Below are 21523 nucleotides of genomic sequence, written 5' to 3' on the forward strand. Positions count from 1 at the left end.
ATGCTATGTTGGATGTTCAAAGAACATCATACCTAAGGGCAGGATCAAAGCTAAGCCTCTGTGTACAGTTTGTTTCATGATTAGCTCATCCAACTGAGTTAAGATTGGTCACAGATCTCACTCATGACAGTAAAGACACATACATCAGGGTCTCAAAGAAATTTTTTTAATCAGGAGTCTTAGTTGGAGATTTCTGTTTCAAGCGGTCTTTTCCTGGTTGTCCTGATTGACAATAGCATACAGAGGAAGTGACTAGCTTCCTCTTTGGTTACCAGCTCTGCAGGCTGGAGCTCCTGGCACTTGGTCACCTACCTGCCAGATTTAAATGCTCTCCACCTGAAAGACTGCCTGCCCACAGTGCATGGGTTTATCTCCACTGGGGAGATAAGGACTGGGGGGAAAAAAATAGTCTGGCATGCCAATGAGCTATAGAGGGATTTCACAGGAAAAGCAGAAAATTTACAATGTCATAATCATTCTATCCCACTTGGCACTGATCCTATATGTGAAGTCAAAGTCCTGAACTAGCAGTGAGACTTGAGACTGACGCTAAGATGAATATTGCCAGAGTGGGAGTGAAGGGGTGTTCAGGAGTGCTAGAAAAATCCTTGAAGACCTCAAACCTGCGGAAAAAAGCCTTAGAGAAGCCTCCTTCCTTGGATCTAGAAGCTGATGATGGTATCACCCCATTCACTACTTCCTGTATCTGAAGGAAAAAGGAAGAAGATCCGAACATCCAAACTTGTTCTCCGAACAAGGAGAAAGAATGTAGAATTCTTACTCTTCCCCACCTTAGAGCTCCGCTCCAGATCAGAGCTGTCTTTATGCAGACACACAGTTAAGTAGTCAAATACATGATGTGATTCCATCAGAAAGACTGGTAAATAGTAGGTGCTCAGTGGGCATTTGTTGAATGAAAAGCACCAGGAGAGATTTACTACTCCCAAATAATGTTTTTTCACTGACTGTTCACATTACCTTCACCAGGAATTCCTCCCATTTGATGTCCATTCCTTTAGTATGAAGCCTCATACTTTCCAAAACTGTGTTCCACCAAACAACATATCCTGTGAGAGTTTAATATTCCTTCAAAAAAATGGTTCTCTGGTTAAATAAGTTCGGAAAATGTTATATTCTCTATTTCCCTTTTGAAGCCTTTTTTTTTTTTTTTTTTTAACGTTTATTTATTTTTGAGACAGAGACAGAGCATGAACGGGGGAGGGTCAGAGAGAGAGAGGGAGACACAGAATCCGACACAGGCTCCAGGCTCTGAGCGGTCAGCACAGAGCCCGACGCGGGGCTCGAACTCACGGACCGCGAGATCGTGACCTGAGCCGAAGTCAGCCGCTTAACCGACTGAGCCACCCAGGCGCCCCTGAAGCTTTATAAATACATATTAAAAGCTGTTTTTGAGGCAGAGGCAGTAGGAGAACTTGAATGAAATTCAGGACAGGGCCTGACTAAGCTAAGAAGCTTGTTCCAGAAGTGTAGCTGAGCAGACCAGCATGACATCCAATTAGCCCAAAGAGCAGTAGGCAAAGTTCAGGGTGGTCAACAACTGGGAAATCTGTGCATGGGCAAGACTCTACCTACCAAAGCTTAGATACAAGAAAAGTCTCGGGGCGCCTGGGTGGCTCAGTCGGTTAAGCATCCGACTTCGGCTCAGGTCACGATCTCGCGGTCCGTGAGTTCGAGCCCCGCGTCGGGCTCTGTGCTGACTGCTCAGAGCTTGGAGCCTGTTTCAGATTCTGTGTCTCCCTCTCTCTCTGACACTCCCCCGTTCATGCTCTGTCTCTCCCTGTCTCAAAAATAAATAAACATTAAAAAAAAAAAATTTAAAAAAAAAAAAAAAAAAGAAAAGTCTCTAGTATCAGAGAAGTGACCTGACCTTAGAGAGGCTGGAAAGCAAAAGCCCCAGCCCCTGTTGAGGGGTTGACAGCAGAATTCTAGTCCAAGATAAGACTAGGGGGTCAAGGCAGGACAACTGGACAGATCTTTGTCTTCTTAGGGAAAAGACAAAATAAAGGTGAGATGGAAGAGAGGCAGAGAGTAGTGGACATAGGTGTCGTTCACAGTATAGTAAACCTATCCAGGAGTCCCTCCCTGCTGGGGGCACTGGCTACAAAGTCCTGGTGATCAGCAGATCCTAGCTACATCACTAGATCTTCTGTATGGGTGTGGTGGTTGGGGAGACAGGAAGGGGTGTGATATATCCAGACACTTCCACAGAGTTGCACTAATTTCACAAAGAAGAGAGGTCCAGACCCTGTCAAATTTCAGGAGGTGAGGGGTGGAGACCATTCCTAGAATAGCCTTCTGGGAAATGTGTTGGAAGGACCCCAGAGGCCTGAATGAAGCCAAAAGTCTGATCCAAAACAAAATGCTCTACACTTAGGGTAGGAACATGGATAGAGTAGAAGTTGAAGCAAGTGGGTGAAGGGCATCCATGAACCCAACTGTGAGGAGCTGGGAAAGGTATGAAGATTTAAGTTGCTTCTGTCGAAGACTCCCTGGGGGAGAAAAGATGTGAGAATTAGATTACTAAGGCAGTTTGAGAGCAGTGCTAGAAGAAAGATGATGAACAGTCAACTAGAAAAGCTCTCTTTGGAGGAATTCAAGCCAAAAAAGCTGTAGATGTGAATCAAAGGCTCTATGCTGGCAGCCTCTGGATTAGTTATTCTGGCTCCACCAAAGTTAGTGGACAAGGGGGAACTGCACCTTTGCATGGACACCCCAAATGCTTTGTCATTCGTTTTTACGTGGCTTATTTTGCTTTCTGGTAAAGCCCTATCTCAGCACAACATATTGGGAAATCAAGACCAGAAGTTGTCTGCGACCAGCAGCCTCTGAGGAAGTGCCCTGCCCGTGTTGTCATCAGCAGCCTCTTTTGCGCCACCATTTTACATCACTTCTGGGAAGCTGCCTCCTACTTCCTAAGATCTATGCCAGTCTTGTCTGAGGACATCACAGCAAACCACAGACCATCACACTCCTTGTTACATTCTGCCTGTCAGCTATTCTCCAGACAACATCATGCCTAAATTCTTCATATCTTCGTTTTTAATAGGGTCTCGAAGACTTAAATTAAGGGAAATAAATTTCACTTGCTGAATTCCAAGCACTAGCAAAGAGCTGAAGTAAGTCTTAGAGGGGCAGGACACATTCTTGGTGCCCCTGAAATTATACCACTTGACAATCCAGCCTTGTTTCTTCTTATTCCATCACCTGACACACTCAAGCTGTCTCCTCTGCCAGCCCAGAGGCCAGGCTCCCCTGGACCTAAGCCAGCAACCACTGCCATCTGGTCTCCCTTAGAAAGGCAAAAGAGAGACACCTCTTGTTTACTCAGTAATAATTCACCGTAATAGTCACATAACAGGTGCCACCAGCTCCAGTACATACAGTAAGGGCACACCACACCCTCACCTCTGCCCCCATCATAGCTTACTCCTTGGGACACATCAATAAATGTTATCTGGAGAATAGGATAAGTGCCTCTTAAGCAGTAAACCAGAGTTACCAGTGGTGTTTTGACACTTGTGGATTACACTGCAATGAAGACCTAGAGGTAAAGAACAAAGACTTTTTGAAAATCCTCCCCTAGAGCCAATTGGTATCTTTCCCACATATGCTGTTGCAGCATCTCTATATATAGAACCTAGCATTCTATAAGCAAGATGCTCTGGCTAAACACGTCTCAACAAGTAAAACTGTGAGGCAGAGAAAGATGGCATCTCTCCCATCTTCTCTGTCTTCCCTACCCTCTTTCCTTAAATCTTGTCAGAGACAGACAAGCTCTGTGAAAACAGCACAGGCTTTGGAACTGGACAGACCTGAGGAGAAGTAAACCCTAGCTCAGCCTTTTATTAGCTGTCTGACATTGGGCAAGTTACATAACTTCTTTGACTATCAGCTTGCCCATGTAAAAAAATGAAGATGATACTTCATTGGTTTCCATTATGATAATTAAGTAAGAAAACATATGAAAAAGAAAAAGAAGAAAAAAAAAAAGAAAACATATGAAAAGCGTCTGACATATGCCTGGCTCTCCAGGAATAAAGAGTTCTCTCCCATCTAGTTCATCATGTACCTGGTGCCCTAATGTTATTCTCTAGCTGTCCAAGGCCAAGGTGTGTGCCCCACACAAACCTAGCCTTCTTTTCCTAAGCCTTATCAGTTTCTATCCCTTAGAACTGATCTAATCACACTATTAAAAGGAAAGCAATTCTGATGAAATGAATTCAAGTAAAATGTGGATGTTGCTGGGTTCCTATATTAATTCTGTGCGTGTAGGATTTCTACATTTAAAAAAAAGGAGTTACAGAGGTGCTTGACAGGCTCAGTTGGTGGAGAGTACGACTCTTGATCTCGGGGTTGTGAGTTCAAGCCCCACATTGGGTACAGAGATTACTTAAAATAACAAAAATCTTTAAAAACTAAAAAAATAATAATAAAATAAAAATAGAACTAGAAATTCAAATGAAAGGAAGGACACCTAATGATGAGCTTTTCTAGATCACAATGTCAGCCTCTCTCTCTACAGGCATGGCCCACCCACATCACTCTGTGTTAAAGATGAGAAACCATGAGAGCTAAAGGACATCATCTCCGATTGTCAAATGTCTCACCTCAAATCAACAGGTCCAGAAAAGAACTTGGGAGCCTTTGCTACCACATCTTCTCTGGCCACCATACACCACTTCCTTAGCCAAGAAGCTACAGTGGTGCTTTAATCCTATGATGTTTCCAACACTATTCTAAGTTCTTTTAAATGAAGCAGCAACAGATTTGATCACGGTTACAGCCTTAGAATAGCCTGTAGGAGGCCTGGGCTTTACTTCCAGAAACCTACCTTGCTTCTCTGAATGGTTTCAACAGTCAGATTAATACAGGTGGCAGAGTGGGACTGTGTCTTGACTTCTTAGTGATCCAGAAAGGAGGACCACAGAGACACTTCTGGGCTTTCCACATACAGGATCACAGAAGCAGATTATTACAACTAAAAAAGGCCTAAGTGTAATCACTTGGCACAATGTACTATGCTGCCTATAAATCACAATTCAGTATGGGAGTTCTCTGAGGTACTCTTTAGCAACGTGCATGTTCTACTTACTTGACTTTCTTGGCAAGCCCCCAGGAAGCATGAGGCACTAGCATAGGCTGGGATTTCAGGAGCCGGATCCCCCTCTGGGGTGAAAGAGGCTGGCTGGCAACTTTAGCAGATAGAATAAAGAGGAAAAGAAGGTGAAGTCCAAGGTGAGGAAAGGACTGATCCAGGCAGGATTATCCAATAGCATGTGCTTAGAGAACTGGAAAAGCAGAGACAAAAACAGATATTTCAAATTATATTGATCTAATTAGTCATCATGGTAAAAATCAGAATTTCGCTGGATTTTCCTTATTTTGTGTTTACTATTGTTTCATTTCTTCATTCAATATACATTTCTTGAGGGGCTAGTAAGTACCAGGTTTTTCCTCATTCCTAGGATATAGCAGCAAACAAAACAAATATGGTTCCTGAGTTCCTGGAGCTCAGCCTAGTGAGAGTTGTTAAGAGTAAGAGCAGGACCCAAAGCAAAAGGTCCAAATTGGAAAATAGGCAAAATTCTGCAGCCAGCAATGAGATGCTGAGGAAGGAGATCCCTTCTGGGATGCCAGCAAAAGAGACCATGGGCAAATAAGGAGCTGTTTAGGTAGCTGGGCTGGGTCAGAGAACATCCTTATCCCCCACTCACTTTGGCAAAGGACAGAGCCACTGTGGTATGTTCGGTTTATCAAAAACAGGTGACCAGGGCCCTCAGAGCCAATGTGGCCATGATGCTGCTCCTTCTCTGCTCACAGCCATGAACTGTGGTATGTGCCAATTGAGCTGTGTGTGATATCCTGAAGCTCAAAAACGAAAACAAAAATCCACACCAAGACTTGAGTCGTCTACTGACAGGAGTTCTAGGAAGTATAGCAGGCCAGAAATGGGAAACATAAAAACTGTTAGAAACTGAGTGACACTCCCCCCAAATGTCACCCACATTTCTCTAACACTGCATGGAAATGAAAAATATAAACCCAGGGGCACCTGGGTGGTTCAGCTGGTTAAGTGTCCAACTTCAGCTCAAGTCATGATCTCATGGTTCATGAGCTCGAGCCCTGTGTTGGGCTCCATGCTGACAGCACAGAGTCTGCTTCAGATCCTCTGTCTCCTCTCTCTGCCCCCTCCCCTGCTCATGCTCTCTCAAAATAAACATTTAAAAAAATTTTTTTTAATTAAAAAATAATAAAAGCCTGGTATCACCTGGAGGAGTGGGGCTGGGAAGCAACCTGCGGAAATGATCAGGCTACAGTCAGAAGCCTCCTGAGAGGAGTTTCTGCTTTAGGGTGTGAAGAAGGCAAGAATGGGGAAGGGCTGTGGCCTGCTGTGTTAGAGGAGGAGCCATTCCTTCAGCTCAGCCCCAGCACTACCAAAAGGTGTAATGGTCGTGGTGCAGAGCTGACAACAGCAACATGAGGAGCTTCAGAGTAAGTGCCCAGCCAGCAGAGCAGTGGCCTACAGAGATCTCAAAGTATCTAACCTCTCTGGGCCTGTTTCCTTATTCGAAAAAGAAGATGATAAAAGAGCATGTTTGGTTTCTCAGGGCTGCTGTAACAAACACTACAAATTGGGTGACTTCAAACAAAAGATATTTATTCTCTCATTGTTCTGGAGGCTGGAAGTCCAAAATCAAGGTTTCAGCAGGGTCATGCTCCCTCTGAAGGCTCCAGAGGAGAATCTTTCCTTGTCTCTTCCAGCTTCTGGTGGTTGCCAGTAATCCTTGCCATCCCTTGGTTCGTGGCAGCACAACTCCAATCTCTGCTTCCATCTTCATACGGACATCTTCTCTCTCTGTGTCTCCCTCTTCATATAAGAACACCAGTCACTAGATTAGGGCCCATCCTAATCCAGTATGACTTCATCTTAACTTGATTACATCTACAAGGATCCCACTTCCAAATAAGATCACATTTATAGGTTCTGGGTGGACATGAACTGTTGGGAAGACACTATTCAACCCAGTACAGAACACCTATCTCATAAAAACTTTATATATGTAAAGTGCTTGGAACAGCTGCTGGCACATAACATATGCCCTGTAAGAATTAGCTACCCTTCTTCATCATCTTTAGCAGATGACAGCTGCCATGGGATATGTGAACACTCTGTTATATAAGACCCACTCTCCCTCCATCTTGAGTCAGAGGCAAGAAACTAGACAGAACAAGAGTTCCAAAAAGACCTGCTCTACCTGAGGACACAGGTAGAAGACAATGGGTTCATTACCATTCAATACCCCTATAAATACCCTACCAATACTCTGGGCTGGAGTGAGGAAACATCCACTACAATTACTTCATTTGTTTTTTGAAAGACACAGAATTTGCCATTCCAAATTAACAATAGCCCCTTCAAAGCAGTCCTCAAAGTAGGACCTATTTAGAAGGAGCCTCCAAAGAAGAGCCAGCAGAGAAGCCTACACTAGTGAATGCAGCAGTCTCATCACTTAGAGTCAAGCTGTGAGTTCTGATCCCAAACTGCTTTACACAGCATATTCATCCCACAGCTTAGCAACTGAATGACTACTGAGTCCAAACATGAAATTCATTCTCTGAAATGGAGATTTGCTATCTCTAGGATATCTTACTTTCAAATCAGGGGAAGGAAGATTAAAGATTAAAGGCTGCTGCTCTTTCTTTTTTAATAAACAGGTTTGGGACAGTACACAACTGAAAAGAAATAGATCCAGATATCTACTGCTATCTTCATATCAAAATAAATTCCAGATGGATCAAAGACTTAAAGATTAAGTTTAAACACACACACACGCACACACACCCCAAGTATTCAAAGAGAATGAATAACTATTTTTATAATTTTCAGGTAGGGAAGCATGCCTTTTCTAAATATTGGCCTAGCAGTAGGAAAAACTGTAAGAAAAGATTATTTTGACCACCTAAAAATGCAGAATTTCCCAACAACAACAAAAAACTGCATAAACACAGTCAAAAGACAAATGACAAACTGGGGACAATTCTGCACCATATATAATGGTCAACACTTTAGCTCTTACGAATTATTAAGAAAATAATACTGGAAAAATGTGCAAAGGACATGGATCAATGACTCAAAAAATATAAACGTCAAAAATACATTTGAAAAGATATTCAATCTTTAATATACAAAGAAACATTAAAACATACTTAGTGAGGGGCGCCTGGGTGGCTCAGTCAGTTAGGCATCTGACTTCAGCTCAGGTCATGATCTCGCAATTCGTGGGTTTGAGCTCTGTGCTGACAGCTTGGAGCCTGGAGCCTGCTTCAGATTATGTGTCTTCCTCGCTCTCTGCCCCTTACCCACTCATGCTCTCTCTCCATCTCTCAAAAATGAATAGATGTTAAAAGAAATTTTTTTTAAAATACCTGAGTGACATATCTCCATGACTATTTGAAACATTTTAGATTAACTGATTTATTCTTCACGAAATATGAGCTATTATTATACCTACCTTATCAAAGATGAAATTGAGGGATAGAGAAGTTAAATGACTTACCCAAGGTCACACAGTAAGTGGTTATGTCCGAATTCAGGCCCCAGCAGGCTGGCTCCAGAATCATATTCCATATCACATCACATCGTATCAGAGTCACATTCTCAACCACCATATTTACAGTGACAAGACCACTTTTCACCTGTCAAATGGGGAAGATGAAAAACATACAACCCAGTATTACTAATAATGTGGGGAAATAGACAATCTCGTGTTCTGTTGGAAGAAGTTAACATTTTTAAAAAAATATTTATTTTGAGAGAGACAGAGAGAGAGAGTGAACACACGTGCACAAGTGTGAGAAGGAGAGGGAGAGAGTGACAGGGAGAGAGAATCCCAAGCAGTCTCTGCACTGTCAGCGTAGAGCCCGAAGTGGGGCTTGACCTCACCAACCAAACTGTGAGATCATGACCTGAGCCTAAATCAAGGGTCAATCACATAACCAACCAAGCCACCCAGGTGCCCCTAGAAGTTAACATTCTTAAGGGCAGTTTGGTTCCATGAACCAACATTTTAAATGTGTATATCCTTGGGGCACCTAGGTGGCTCAGTTAGTTAAGTGCCCAACTTCAGCTCAGGTCATGATCTCATGGTTGGTGGGTTCAAGCCCTGTGTCGAGCTCTGTGGTAACAGCTCAGAGCCTGAAACATTCTTTGGATTCTGTGTCTCCCTCTCTCTTTGCCCCTATGCTCTCTCTCTCTCTCAAAAATAAATAAACATTTTTCAAAAATTTGGGGCGCCTAGGTGGCTCAGTCAGTTAAATGTCTGACTTTGGCTCAGGTCGTGATCTGGCAGTTTGTGAGTTTGAGCCCCACACTGGGCTCTGTGCTAATAGCTCAGAGCCTGAAGCCTGCTTCAGATTCTGTGTTGCCCCCTCTCTGCCCCTCCCCTGTTCACATTCTGTCTCTCTCTCTCTCAAAAATAAATAAACATTAAAACAATTTTAAAAAAGCCCAACAAAGGGGAGCTTGGGTGGCTCAGTCAGCTCAGTGTCTGACTCTTGATATTGGCTCAGATCACCTCACCACTTGTGAGATTGAGCCCGCCATAGATCTCTGCATGACAGCATGGAACCTGTTGGGATTTTCTCTCTCCTCTCTCTCTGCCCCTTCCTTGCTCGCACATGCATGTGTGCTCTCTCTCAAAATAAAATAAACTTAAAAAAAAAAAAGCCCAACAAGTACACCAAAAGTCCAACAAATTCATTCATTCAACAAATATTTATCAAGTACCAATTGTGTACCAGGAACTGTTTCAAGCAACAGCTACAGAGCAGTGAATAAAAAAAGAAAAAAAAAAATCTGTCTTCATGGAGCTTACATTCTAATGGAGGGTGGTGGGCAATAATAAATAAGAAAAGTATGTACCAAATGGTGCTGAATGCTATAGACAAAAATAAAGGAGAGAAGGGAGAAAGGAAAGAAAGGGGGTTTGCTACAATTTTAAGTAAGGGGGTCAGGGAAGGGCCCATTGATAACAAATGAGATAAACATATTCAATACTGAAGAATAAAATGCATTATGGTACATCCATGCAACAAAATATAATTTAGCGGGGCACTTAGGTTACTCAGTTGGTTAAGCATCCAACTTCGCTCAGGCCATCATCTCAAGATTCATGAATTCGTGCCCCACATCAGGCTCTCCACTGTCAGCACAGAGCCCACTTCGGATCCTCTGTTCCCCCTGCCATGCCCCTCCCACACATGGGCCTGCCTGCCCTCTCTCTCTCTCTCTCTCTCTCTCACAAAAATAAACTTAATTTAAAAAATAGAAATATAATTTAGCCATTTATTCTATATTTATTTACATGATAAAGTGTCTATAACAAATTATAAAATGACTCTTACCACACACACACAAAAATAGGTAACTATGTCAGGCGATAACCATATTGTGATAATCATTTGTCAATTATATCTCAATAAAGCTAGAGAAAAAATGAAAGAAAATTACAAAACAGTATAAGAAAAACAGTATTAAGGTATGATTCCACTGACATGAAATTACATGTGCATACACACTTATGCTTTAAAAAGGAGAAGAAAAACAACACAGAAAGAACATGATAATACTAAGCAGGGGTCCAGGCTGAGTGCCAGACCAGTAGCCTTTATTTATTCTCCCCACTCACTCACTTCCTCCTCACACCTACACTTCGTTCCAGAAAAGATTTAAGGACCACAAATCCACCTACCCCCCACAAGTTATTTAACTCTCCCCTTCCTTCCTCATCCTTTTCCCTCTCCTTTCCAGAAGTCAGGTCAGTGACAGGGGGAAAAGGATAAAAGCTTAAGATCAAGGCAAGTTGATGGAGCCTAAGAAGGATGAAGGGACACCCCCATACATCTGGATGGAATTCCTTATTTCAGCATGTAGGTGGTGATTCAGAGGACTGAGAGATCCTGGGAAGCACACTTCCTTCCTACAGATCTATAAGATCTGAAGCAAAGCTATCTGGGATTCAGATTTCCTATTTCATCTCCTACTAAATCCCAAATGCCTTGCAGGGCAGCCAGGAGTAAACCTGACTCTCACAGCAGGCCAGAGCTCTGCCCCTGGCACACAAGTGCGTACACCTTCGTACAAGCAGAAAATTACAAAGAGTTGAGCCCATTTTGCTCCCTATTTTATCCCTTCCTCCATGTCTGCACCCAATAAGCTATCCTGGCTAAGTTACACTCATGTTCAACCCCCATACATTCACCACCTTGCATGACCATCCTAGAGATTCGCAGTCTTCCCCACTAAGATTCTCAAGCCTAAGGTACCTACCAAGAAAGTTGCCCAAAGTAACATTTTCAGTCTGGGGTAAGATTTTGAGTAATCTGGTGGACAGGGTCCAGATATATATGCTCTCAGATATGTGGAAATCAATTACACTTCTTGCCTAAGCATAAAGCCACCAACAAGGAATCAGCAAGTTCCCAAAGGTGGAATCCATGTTGCTATCTCCTATTTAGCCTGAGGGTAGGAGGCACAGGAGTAGAGTTAAGGGACCTGGGGAAAGACTTAACAGTTTCAAAATATTTCTCACATACTCTCTGTCACCTGTTGGAAACCTACAGTGTGCAAAAGGCCCTGTGTTAAATGCTTTCATATACTATCACCAAAAATGACAAATCACTGTAATCAAACATTCCTACCATATGCTACTAAATTTAGGAAGCCAATGATACATACAGATCCAAGTGGCCCTGCGGACAGTTGAATACCCAGGCTTGAAATTAGGAAGAGGTCAGAAATCTGAAATTCTCCTCAGGCCTGCAACACAGAAGCCTCATTACACACCATGGGGCCACAGCCTTTCATGCCCCATCTAGCTTCTGCTCTTTCCTGGGCTTTCAACAGGGAACATCCCACACTGCATGCACACATGCACACATGCATGCACACATGCACACACATGCATGCACACATGCACACACATGCATGCACGCACACACACACACACACTTTCATTACCTAATTAAAGACAAAATCTCTTTCACTTCAGTGTGTCTAGGTCTCTTTGGTTTCTTTTAGAGCAAGCAAGGTGGATTGAGTGAGGGCTCTACAGATACATAGGAGTTTGAATCTCAGTTCTAACCACTTCCAAGTTAATCCACCTCTCAGAGCTTTTGGTAAACCAAGGGCAATACCATCTATCTCTTACACAGATAAAATCACCACACAGGGCAAAAAGTCCATTTGAGAGGACCAAAGTGCTAACTCTATTGAACTAGCACTGCCTGGGGAAGTCAAAGACTTGCTGAGAGAAGTGGGAAAGGACAAGAAAAAGTCTGACCAGCTGCTGAGAGTAAGGGTGCTTCTGGCAGAGGCAACAACACATACAAAGGATGAGAGTTTGTGCAGAGCCACAAAGAACCCACATGGGTACTGACAAGAAGGTAAGGAGTAATTTAGTCATCAAATACTTCCTGAATGCCTCTAGGCACTGAAAATACAACCTCTAGCAAGAAGGTCCCTACCTTAATGGAATTTATAATCTGGTAGGTGAGAAAGACAAACTATTAAAAAAGCAGTAAGGGGTCTAATGAAAGCAAATGAGGTACTAAGAGAGTAACATGGGGTTACTTTGTATTGAGTGGCTGTACATTTTGTATTAAGGGGGAGGGGAGAGGGGAACGGAAGGGGTAGAGAGAATCGCAAGCAGGTTCCACACTGTCAGCGCAAAACCCCTTTCAGGGCTGAGATCGTGACCTGAGCTGAAACCAAGAGTCAGATACTTAACCAACTGAGCCACATAGGTACCCCTATTTATTTTTTTATATTTTTAAAATGTTTATTTTTATTTATTTTGAGAGAGAGAGACAGAAAACAAGCAGGGGAAAAACACAGAGAGAGAGAAAGAGACAGAATCCCAAGCAGGCTCCACACTGTTAGCACAGAGCCTGATGTGGAGCATGAACCCACAAACTGCAAGATCATGACCTGAGCTGAAATCAAAAGTCAGATGCCACTGAACCATGCAGGCACCCTTATTTTTTATAAGTAATCTCTACACCCATTGTGGGGCTCAAACTCATGACCCCGAGATCAAGAATCACATGCTCTTCCAACTCAGCCAGCCAGGTGCCCCCAGGAATTTGCATTTTTTTAGTAGGCTTCACACCCAGAGCTGAGATCAAGACCTGAGCTGAGATTAAGAGTCAGACGCTTAACTGAATGAGCCACCCAGGTGCCCCAGAAATTTGCATTTTATTTATTTATTTTTAATGGTTATTTATTTTTGAGAGACAGAGACAGAGTGCAAGAAGGGGAGGGGCAGAGAGAGAGGGAGACACACAATCCGAAGCAGACTCCAGGCTCTGAGCTGCCAGCACAGAGCCTGACATGGGGCTCGAACCCATGAGCCATGAGATCATGACCTGAGCCAAAGTCGGATGCCCAACCAAGCCACCCAGGCACCCCGGAATTTGCATTTTAAGTAAGTATACAGCAACCTCCTCCTTTGCCTGCATGGGTGATTCTGATGCATTAAAGCTTCAAAATCATAGCTCTACAAACAGGGCTCATGGAGGAAGGCCCACACTTGAAGCTGACTGACAATGTCAAAATTAGAGGACTATGTAGAACCAAGAATCAAGCTGGGCATGGAGTAATCTAGAAAGAAAAGTCAGAATGGATTATGAAATTTGAAGGTACCAAAGCAGAAAACAGAAGGCAGGCCATCAGAGCATGGGGCTTAAACAACAGAGGAGTCAAAGATGGGGAGCATTCCTGTGGGAATCACTAAGAGTGGCCATGATCTCTGGCCCTCTTAGGTTGGTTTTCCCAGCAGAGCCCTAGGAGGGGAATACAGATACCTTGCCTCACACAGGCAAGGTGACTGGGCCTTAGACTGCCCAGGATGTGCACATAATCACTCCATCCAACCTTCAAAAGAGAATATATCCCTTTTTAGTAAGTACTGCTCCTATCCCCGTGATTCTCCCCAGGTACCCACCGTGATGCCAGCTACTGGTCAGTCTGTAGAAGACTTCCAGGCCACACAGAAAAACATACAGAATGCCTCTAAGGGCTAATGACTGGCACCAATCACCAAGATTCTCTATTTGGCATATATTAGACCACACTAACACTGCCATACATTCAAAGACCATTCCAGGTCAGAAACTTTGAAGCCCACTGCCTATACAGCTTGAAACCTCACATCTATGCACACCCAGCCAGTCTTCCACTACTACTATGCCTCACCAACAGAATCTACACTCCCATGTCCTTCCCCACAATTCAGACAGAAATTCCACAGATTCAGGCTAGGCAGAGTCCTGAACTCCTGAGACTGCTAAAGCCAGTTCCTATGCATGGTTTGGTAGGAGGAGATACAGCCTGAAAGAGTGATCATTCTATGTAAAGGGAATATCCTCAGCCTACCTAAAGGGAGCACCAAGATTGCTACAGGCTTCTGTACAGGAAACTTTTTTTGAAAATTAGCTAGTTAAACTTAGTGTATTTAAAAGGAGGGAGGAGCTCCTGGGTGGCTCAGTCAGTTAAGCATCTGACTCGATTTTGGCTCAGGTCACGTTTTCACAGTTCGTAAGTTTCAGCCCTGCACCGGGCTCCATACTGACAGTGTGGAGCCTGCTTGGGATTCTCTCTCTCCCCCTCTCTCTCTGCCCCTCCCCCGCTCATGCTTGCCTTCTCTCGCTCTCTCTCAAAATAAATAAACTTAAAAAAATAAAAGGAGGGGAAGTCAGCTCTTTGGAGCAGAAACTGAAGTGTGGAGAAAGGTACATGGTTGGATTTCTGAGGATTTCACATTCAGGTAATTAACTTATAAAATACAAACTAATGTGAAATCTAGCTCAAACCTTTATATGTCAACTACCTGATTCTTCTTTTAATCCAAAAGCTGGTTCCACACTAAAGAGGTGAGAATGCCGAAAGATGATTTACGTAATCCCCAAGATTATTTATGGCCTTAATCTTGAATTGCTTGCCCTGTCCTTTCTTACACTCCACCCACCATCCTGATTCTCTAAGTTTCTGACTTAATGATTCAGCTTCCTGTTTCATCTTTGCCTCACCTTATCCCTAAGGCCTTTTGTTTCTTTCCTTGCTGAGGATTGCATTCCACTCTCAGTTATTCTGCCATCAGCCACTCAAGAGTAAATAATCTGCCTACCCAGATCCCCAACTTTTATCCTCAGCACTCACGCTCCCTTCCATGGGCAAGTTCTCTGCCAGACCTACCCTGATTTTGTGAATATATCTGAGAGAGAGACAAGTGTATTAGATGATTCATCTCAAGCATGTTAGATGGCTCATTCAAGAAAATACTGGAATCACCGAAGATGGAATAAGGAGAATGACAATGAGCTAGGGCCAAATGACTAGACCTTACTCTGACATTCTAAGGCACACTTCTTAGCCCTCAAGTACTACTCCGGGTACTCCTACCCAGCACCTCATCTCAAGAGATGCTTCCAGCCCACAGCAGTAGCACTAAGAATACATAGTAAGCAAGACCTAGGCCTTTGCCCAACAAAACTTACCATCTAGTAAGGGAGACAAATAATTACAGTATGTATAATTAAAGGTAATGCACGTAGAGCTGGAAGACTAAGGACAGTCATGGGGCACCGGGGTGGCTCAGTTAAGTGTACAAATCTTGATTTCAACTTAGGTCATGATTTCATGGTTCATGGGATCAAGCCCTGCATCAGGCTCTGCACTGACACACAGTAGAGCCTGCTTGAGGTTCTCTATCCCTCTCTTTCAAAATAAACAAACATTAAAAAAAAAAAAAGACAGGTGAAGTTACACCTAAGCTGAAACTTGAAGGATGAATAGCAGATACCCAGGCAGTGGCAGAGCACTTGAGGAAAAGTGATCCTTTTTTCTTTTTTAACGTTTATTTACTTTGAGAAGAAGCAACTGTGAGCAGGTGAGGGGCAGAGAAAGAATCAGAAGCAAGCTCTGAGCACTGTCAGCGTGGAGCCCAACATGAGCTTGATTTCACAAACCAAGAGATCATGACCTGAGCTGAAATCAAAACTGTCACTTAACCTGAGCCACTTGGGCACCCTGAGGAAAAGTGTTCTAAGTAAAGGGAACATAATATAAAAAATTCTTGCAGCAAGAAAACACATCTGAAGAGATGGGGGGGGGGGGGTAGGGAAGCCAAAGTAGAAGGTGTTCTGAAGCAAATGATGCTGGGGAGACCAAAAAGGGACTCCTGAGACATGCGAAGTTGTTTTGTAATTCACTTAACAAGTATTCACTGAGTGCCTACAACGTGCCAGGCATTGTTCTAGGCATTAGGAAGAGAATAGCGAATAAAACAAACAATACCCTCATTCTCAGAAAATTCTTTTTTTTTTTAATATAAATTTATTGTCAAGTTACCTAACATACAGTGTATACAGTGTATTCTTGGCTTCAGGAGTAGATTCCCATGATCCATCACTTACATACAACACCCAGTTCTTATCCCAACAAGTGTCCTCCTCAATGCCCATCACCCATTTTCCCTGTTCCACCAACCCCACACCCCCATCAACCCTCAGTTTGTTCTCTGTATTGAAGAGTCTCTTATGAAATGCCTTCCTCTCTGTTTGTAACTGTTTTTTTTTCTTCCCTTCCCCCATGGTCTTTTGTTAAATTTCTCAAATTCCACATATGAGTGAAAACATGTATCTGTCTTTCTCAGAGAATTTAATTCTAATTGAAGGAGACTAGGGATGCCTGGCTGGCTCAGTTGGTAGAACATGCAACTCTTGATCTCAGGGTCATGAGCTCAAGTCCCATACTGGGTGTGGAGCCTACTTTAAAAAAAAAATTAAATAAAAAAAATTAATTGAAGGAGATTATAAACAAATACGTGAATAAGACAGAAAAATAACGTATTAATAAGTGTTATGCAAAGATTAAAAAAGGTGATGTGATAGAAAGAATAGGTATGGCTACTTTGGAATAATTAGGTGGTCAGGGGAAGGCCTCTCTGAGAAGATGACATTTAGAAACAGGTATATCGAAACAACAAACAAAAAAACAAACAACCATGCAAAGACCAAGGAAAAAGCATTCCAGATGGGGGTGACAGTACATGTAAAAGCCCAATGGCAAAATCACCGAAGTTTTTTTAAGCAGGAAAGTTAGACCACGATCATTTGTATATATTATAAAGATCACTCTGGCTACAATGTGCAGAATGGAACAGAGGTAGGGAAGGATAAAATCAAGACTGGAGGTAGATATGAGAATGGATTATGTACACTAAGATGAGAAGACCCCAACAACAACGGTGACGATGATGATGACAATAATCAATATTCACATAGCACTTACTGGGTGCCAATCTATTGTTCTAAGCATTTTATGTGTGTTAATTTATTTAGTACTCACAAATACTCTATTTTATAAATCAGAAAACTAAGGGACAAAGTACCCACAATGAAGAAGGAAAGAAAGCAACTGGATCCAAGAAATAATGGGGAGGAAAAGTCCTAGTGACAGGCTGGTTGCTGGCTGTACGAGGGGAAGGGAATGACTACCAGGCTTTGGGCCTATCAAGAGTGTGCTACTTACATGTGATGAGGACAATGGATGACGAGCAAGTGGGGAAGAGCAGGAGGCTGCATTTTGCCGAGTATGCAAAACATCCTTGTGATGTTGTCTACATGAGCAGTTGGATACTGTGGTCCATAGAAAGATCTGGGCATCATCCATGTGTAGATGGTTAAGTGGAGCTGTCAGAGAAGTTGAGATCACCTAGGAAGAGTATGAGGAAAAAGAAAAAAGAAGCCCTAGGAAAGAATGCTAACATTTAAAACACAACAAGAATCATTTATAGCATCAAAATGGAAATACCTTAATGTCTCTCAATAGGAAAGTAGCTATACACAGTGTATCTATTATACAAAAAACTACACAGTAGCCAAAATAAAGGAGAAGTTATCTTTATGTATCAACATGAAATATTATCAAGGTACATTACTGAATCAAAGAAATACTGAAATAATACATAAAATGTGACCCCATTTGTATAACACAAAAATAACTCTTTTTCTGGGTTCATACACATGGATGTAAACACAAAGAAAAAGTCTGGAAGCTACATTTCAAACACTAACAAGGTTACCACCTTTGAGGAATACAAAAATAAGTGAAATGAGAATGGGAGGAGAACAAGAGAATTCAAAATGTCTACCGATTTTCATTTTTTTTAGATTATATTACTATATTCCCTATAATATTAAAGATCAATTTTTCAAAAATAATGGGGATCTCAGGGTGCCTGTCTGGCTCAGTCAGTAGAGCAGGTGACTCTTTTTTTGTTTTGTTTTGTTTTAAAGAGAGAAAGGGACAGCGTGCGCAGCAGGGGAGAGGAGCAGAGAGAGAGCATGTGACTCTTGATCTCAGGGTTGTGAGTTTGAGCCCCACACTGGGCACAGAGCTTACTTAAAAATAATAATCATGGGAATCTCTGTTATCTTCCCCTCAATTTTTCTGTGAACCTAAAACTGTTATTAAAAAACTTAATTTGTAAAAATTTTTTTATTTTTATTTGAGAGAGCACAGGTGTGCAGAAGTGGGAAAGGGGAAGAAAGAGAGGGAGACAAGGAGACAGAGAATCCCAAGCAGGCTCTGCACTGTCAGCATGAAGACTGACGCAGGGCTCAAATCAACAAACTGCGAGCTCACGACCCAAGCTGAAATCAAGAGTCCGACATCCAACTGACTGAGCCACCCAGGCGCCCCTTAATTTTTTTTCAAATGAGCAGAAGAGGGAACCTACAAAGGATGTCCTTTGCTTCAGATGCTAAATTTTCTCTGTCCCTTCCACCCCAGATGGCTCTGGTGTTCAGATCTTACAGTTTCCCATCTGCCCACATCTGAGATGTTAACACCAAGCTCCCTAATTCCACCGTCTACCCTGAGTCACTAGACCCAGGCCAAACCTGACCACCAATCCCCTAGCCTGGGCCAGAGTCCCAGGAGGAGAGGTCAAACACTAAAATTTTAAACAAACATGGGAGAATGAGGGGCACCTGACTGGCTCAGTCAGTAGAGCATATAACTCTTGATTTGGGGGTTGTGAGTTTGAGCCCCATGTTGAGTACAGATGCTAACTGTACTCAAGGACAAGGATCAGGTAACCTTGCTGGCCAGCAGAAGTCTCAAAGGGGGAAAAGTATTTGAAAGTCTGGAAGCAGTTTTGCAGTGCTGAGGGATGTGGCTGGGGGACAGTCAGGTAAAATCAGGGGGAAGTGGTATGGGGTGAGTTACAGAAAGAGCCAGTACCACTTATAAAGATTCCAAGCAAAGTGCTATAGCATCATGGAAACTAGTTTCACAACAAAGGGAAAAGGGGAAGCTAAATTCTGTGAAGGGGTTGGGGCAGGGCACGTGTGTCTAGGGGTATCTAGAGGAGACACTTCACATCAAAGCAGCAATTCCAGGAGGCACAGTATAAACATTTAGAAGCTGGAGCAGCAGAAAGAGGCCAAGGACTTGGCTCCTTCCTGAAAAGAATGGAGGTTCTAAAAATGAGGAGAAAAGACACTGAAATAAAACAATGTCTTTCCTTCTGTAGTAACCCAAGGCAGAGAGATCATGGCAGATCTCTGGTGACTGTACTCTTCAGTTTCAAGTGTCTGAGGATGAAAGACAACATATTTGGTCTACATGTTTTCCTGGTTACCCAAAGAAATGGCACTACCTGGGCCCTACCCAACAGGTGATTCACCATCAATTAGTCTATATCACAGCCTGCTGAGCCTTACACTTCACACAGTCACATACCAGACTCTAGAAAAAAAACAACCTGGTATGAGCTGTCAAAGTTCTCTCAGTACCTGACCTCACCCGGTGGGGTAGGTTTCATTTCAAAACTGAAAGGGACTGAGGGCTGGGGAAATCCAAAGATCAACAGAGCCAGGGACAGGTGGTTCCCAGCAGAAAAGGGTCCCAGGCTGGAACTCAAAACAGAAACCAGACCACTGATAAGACACAATTTATGATGTCTGTCTCCAAGCCTTCAGATACTCATATGTTTTCCAATATTTACAATAGGGCATGACCATACTTACCCAACTCCTGACAACTAAGTATCTAGTTATCCAAGTGTTCAATAAACTTCCTGGCTTTATCAAGTCTTTCTCCCTTGCAAAACTAGCTTTATTAAGTTTTAGAGCTCTGGGTTAACTCCAGTAACTGGGATACCTTGTGAATTTTATAGTTCTTCAAATGGGTCACATTTTTATTTATTTATTTTGAGGAAGTCTCAGAGAGAGAGAGCTTACAAGCATGAGTGGGGAGGGGAAGAAAGAAGGAGAAAAAGGAAGAATCCCAAGCAGGCTCCACACCATCATTGCAGAGCCAGAAACATGGCTCAAACCCACAAAACGTGAGATCATGACCTAAATTGAGATCAAGAGTCAGATACTTAACCAACTGAGCCACCCAGGAGCCCCCAAATGGGCCACATTTTAATCATAATTAATTTTATCATCTCTTTGTCCTTCTTCATGTCCCCACGGACCCTCAGCAAAATTCGTGTCTCACTAAAAAATTTCCCAAGTTTTTCATGTTGGCCCTCTCAACAGAGCAATATTCAGTACAATGAAAATATAGGTCATCAAAGAAGTCAAGTTATTTGCTTGAAGTTCATTTTTAACTAGCTGAGTGACCTTGAGTAAGTCACCTTTCTGGACAGTTTCTTCTTCTGTGAAGGTTGGAAACAGATGGAAACTTCCTTGAGTTAAGAAAAGACTTAAGTTTTTATATCTAAAAAAGGTTAACAAGGGGCAAGCAGAGTTACTTTAAAAAGAAACACACCCAAAGCATATCATGATGAAATCTAAGCATGAAGAAAAAAATTTACAAACTTCCAAAGAGAAAGGACAGGTAATTACTTACAAGGAAAAATAATCCTATTGGCACTGGACTTCCCATCTGTATCACTTGAAACTGAAGACAGAAGAAAGCTGCATGTAGACTTTGTAGTGGCTAGAACTACTATTTGAGAATCCTAAACCAAGCCAAGACATCATTCCTACATTATGGTAAAATACAGGAGCACCTGGCTGGCTCAGTTGGTAGAACATGAGACTTTTGATCTCAGGGCTATAAGTTTGAGCCCCACGTTGGGTAGAGATTACTTAAAAATAAAACCTTTGAAATATACATATACATAATTGGGCACAAAAGAACCCTGAAAGTACCACCCAGGCCCCTTTTCTAAGATCACTCAGAGAAAGAAGTACCCTATTCAAATTAATATTTAAATTTGGAATAAAGCTGGGAAAGACAAAGTATACACAAGACATGTTTCCCCTCCCCTCATCCCCAAAAGACCTTTTAATAAGGTTGTACCAAATGACTTCTGATGGCCTTTCCAACTACAATCTAAAACTGTCCTGTATACAACTGCCCCTGGAAGTCTGGGTTTGTGAGTTGTTCATCACCTAGTGGCCTGATGAAGTAAATGCAATTTTG

The 21523-nt window shown here is 42.5% G+C and overlaps 1 non-coding gene across 9 annotated transcripts in view; it reads right to left on the minus strand.

Moving 5' to 3' along the window:
• LOC106967762 (aspartic peptidase retroviral like 1) overlaps positions 1 to 21523 on the minus strand; it is a 121873-nt gene that overhangs the window by 86140 nt on the left and 14210 nt on the right. For 7 of the 9 annotated variants that reach the window (XR_008289379.1, XR_008289384.1, XR_008289383.1 and 4 more), the window contains exons 4-6: positions 17612 to 17794; positions 8576 to 8718; positions 5114 to 6887 (exon numbers count right to left, since the gene is read on the minus strand). This is a non-coding gene — a transcript (aspartic peptidase retroviral like 1). Of the gene's footprint in view, positions 1 to 1830; positions 2511 to 5113; positions 6888 to 8575; positions 8719 to 17611; positions 17795 to 21523 lie in introns of those variants that run through there. The other 2 variants (XR_008289385.1, XR_008289386.1) reach the window with 2 other exon arrangements.

Source organism: Acinonyx jubatus, chromosome A3 (genome assembly GCF_027475565.1).
Source record: "Acinonyx jubatus isolate Ajub_Pintada_27869175 chromosome A3, VMU_Ajub_asm_v1.0, whole genome shotgun sequence".
Lineage (NCBI taxonomy): Eukaryota > Metazoa > Chordata > Mammalia > Carnivora > Felidae > Acinonyx > Acinonyx jubatus.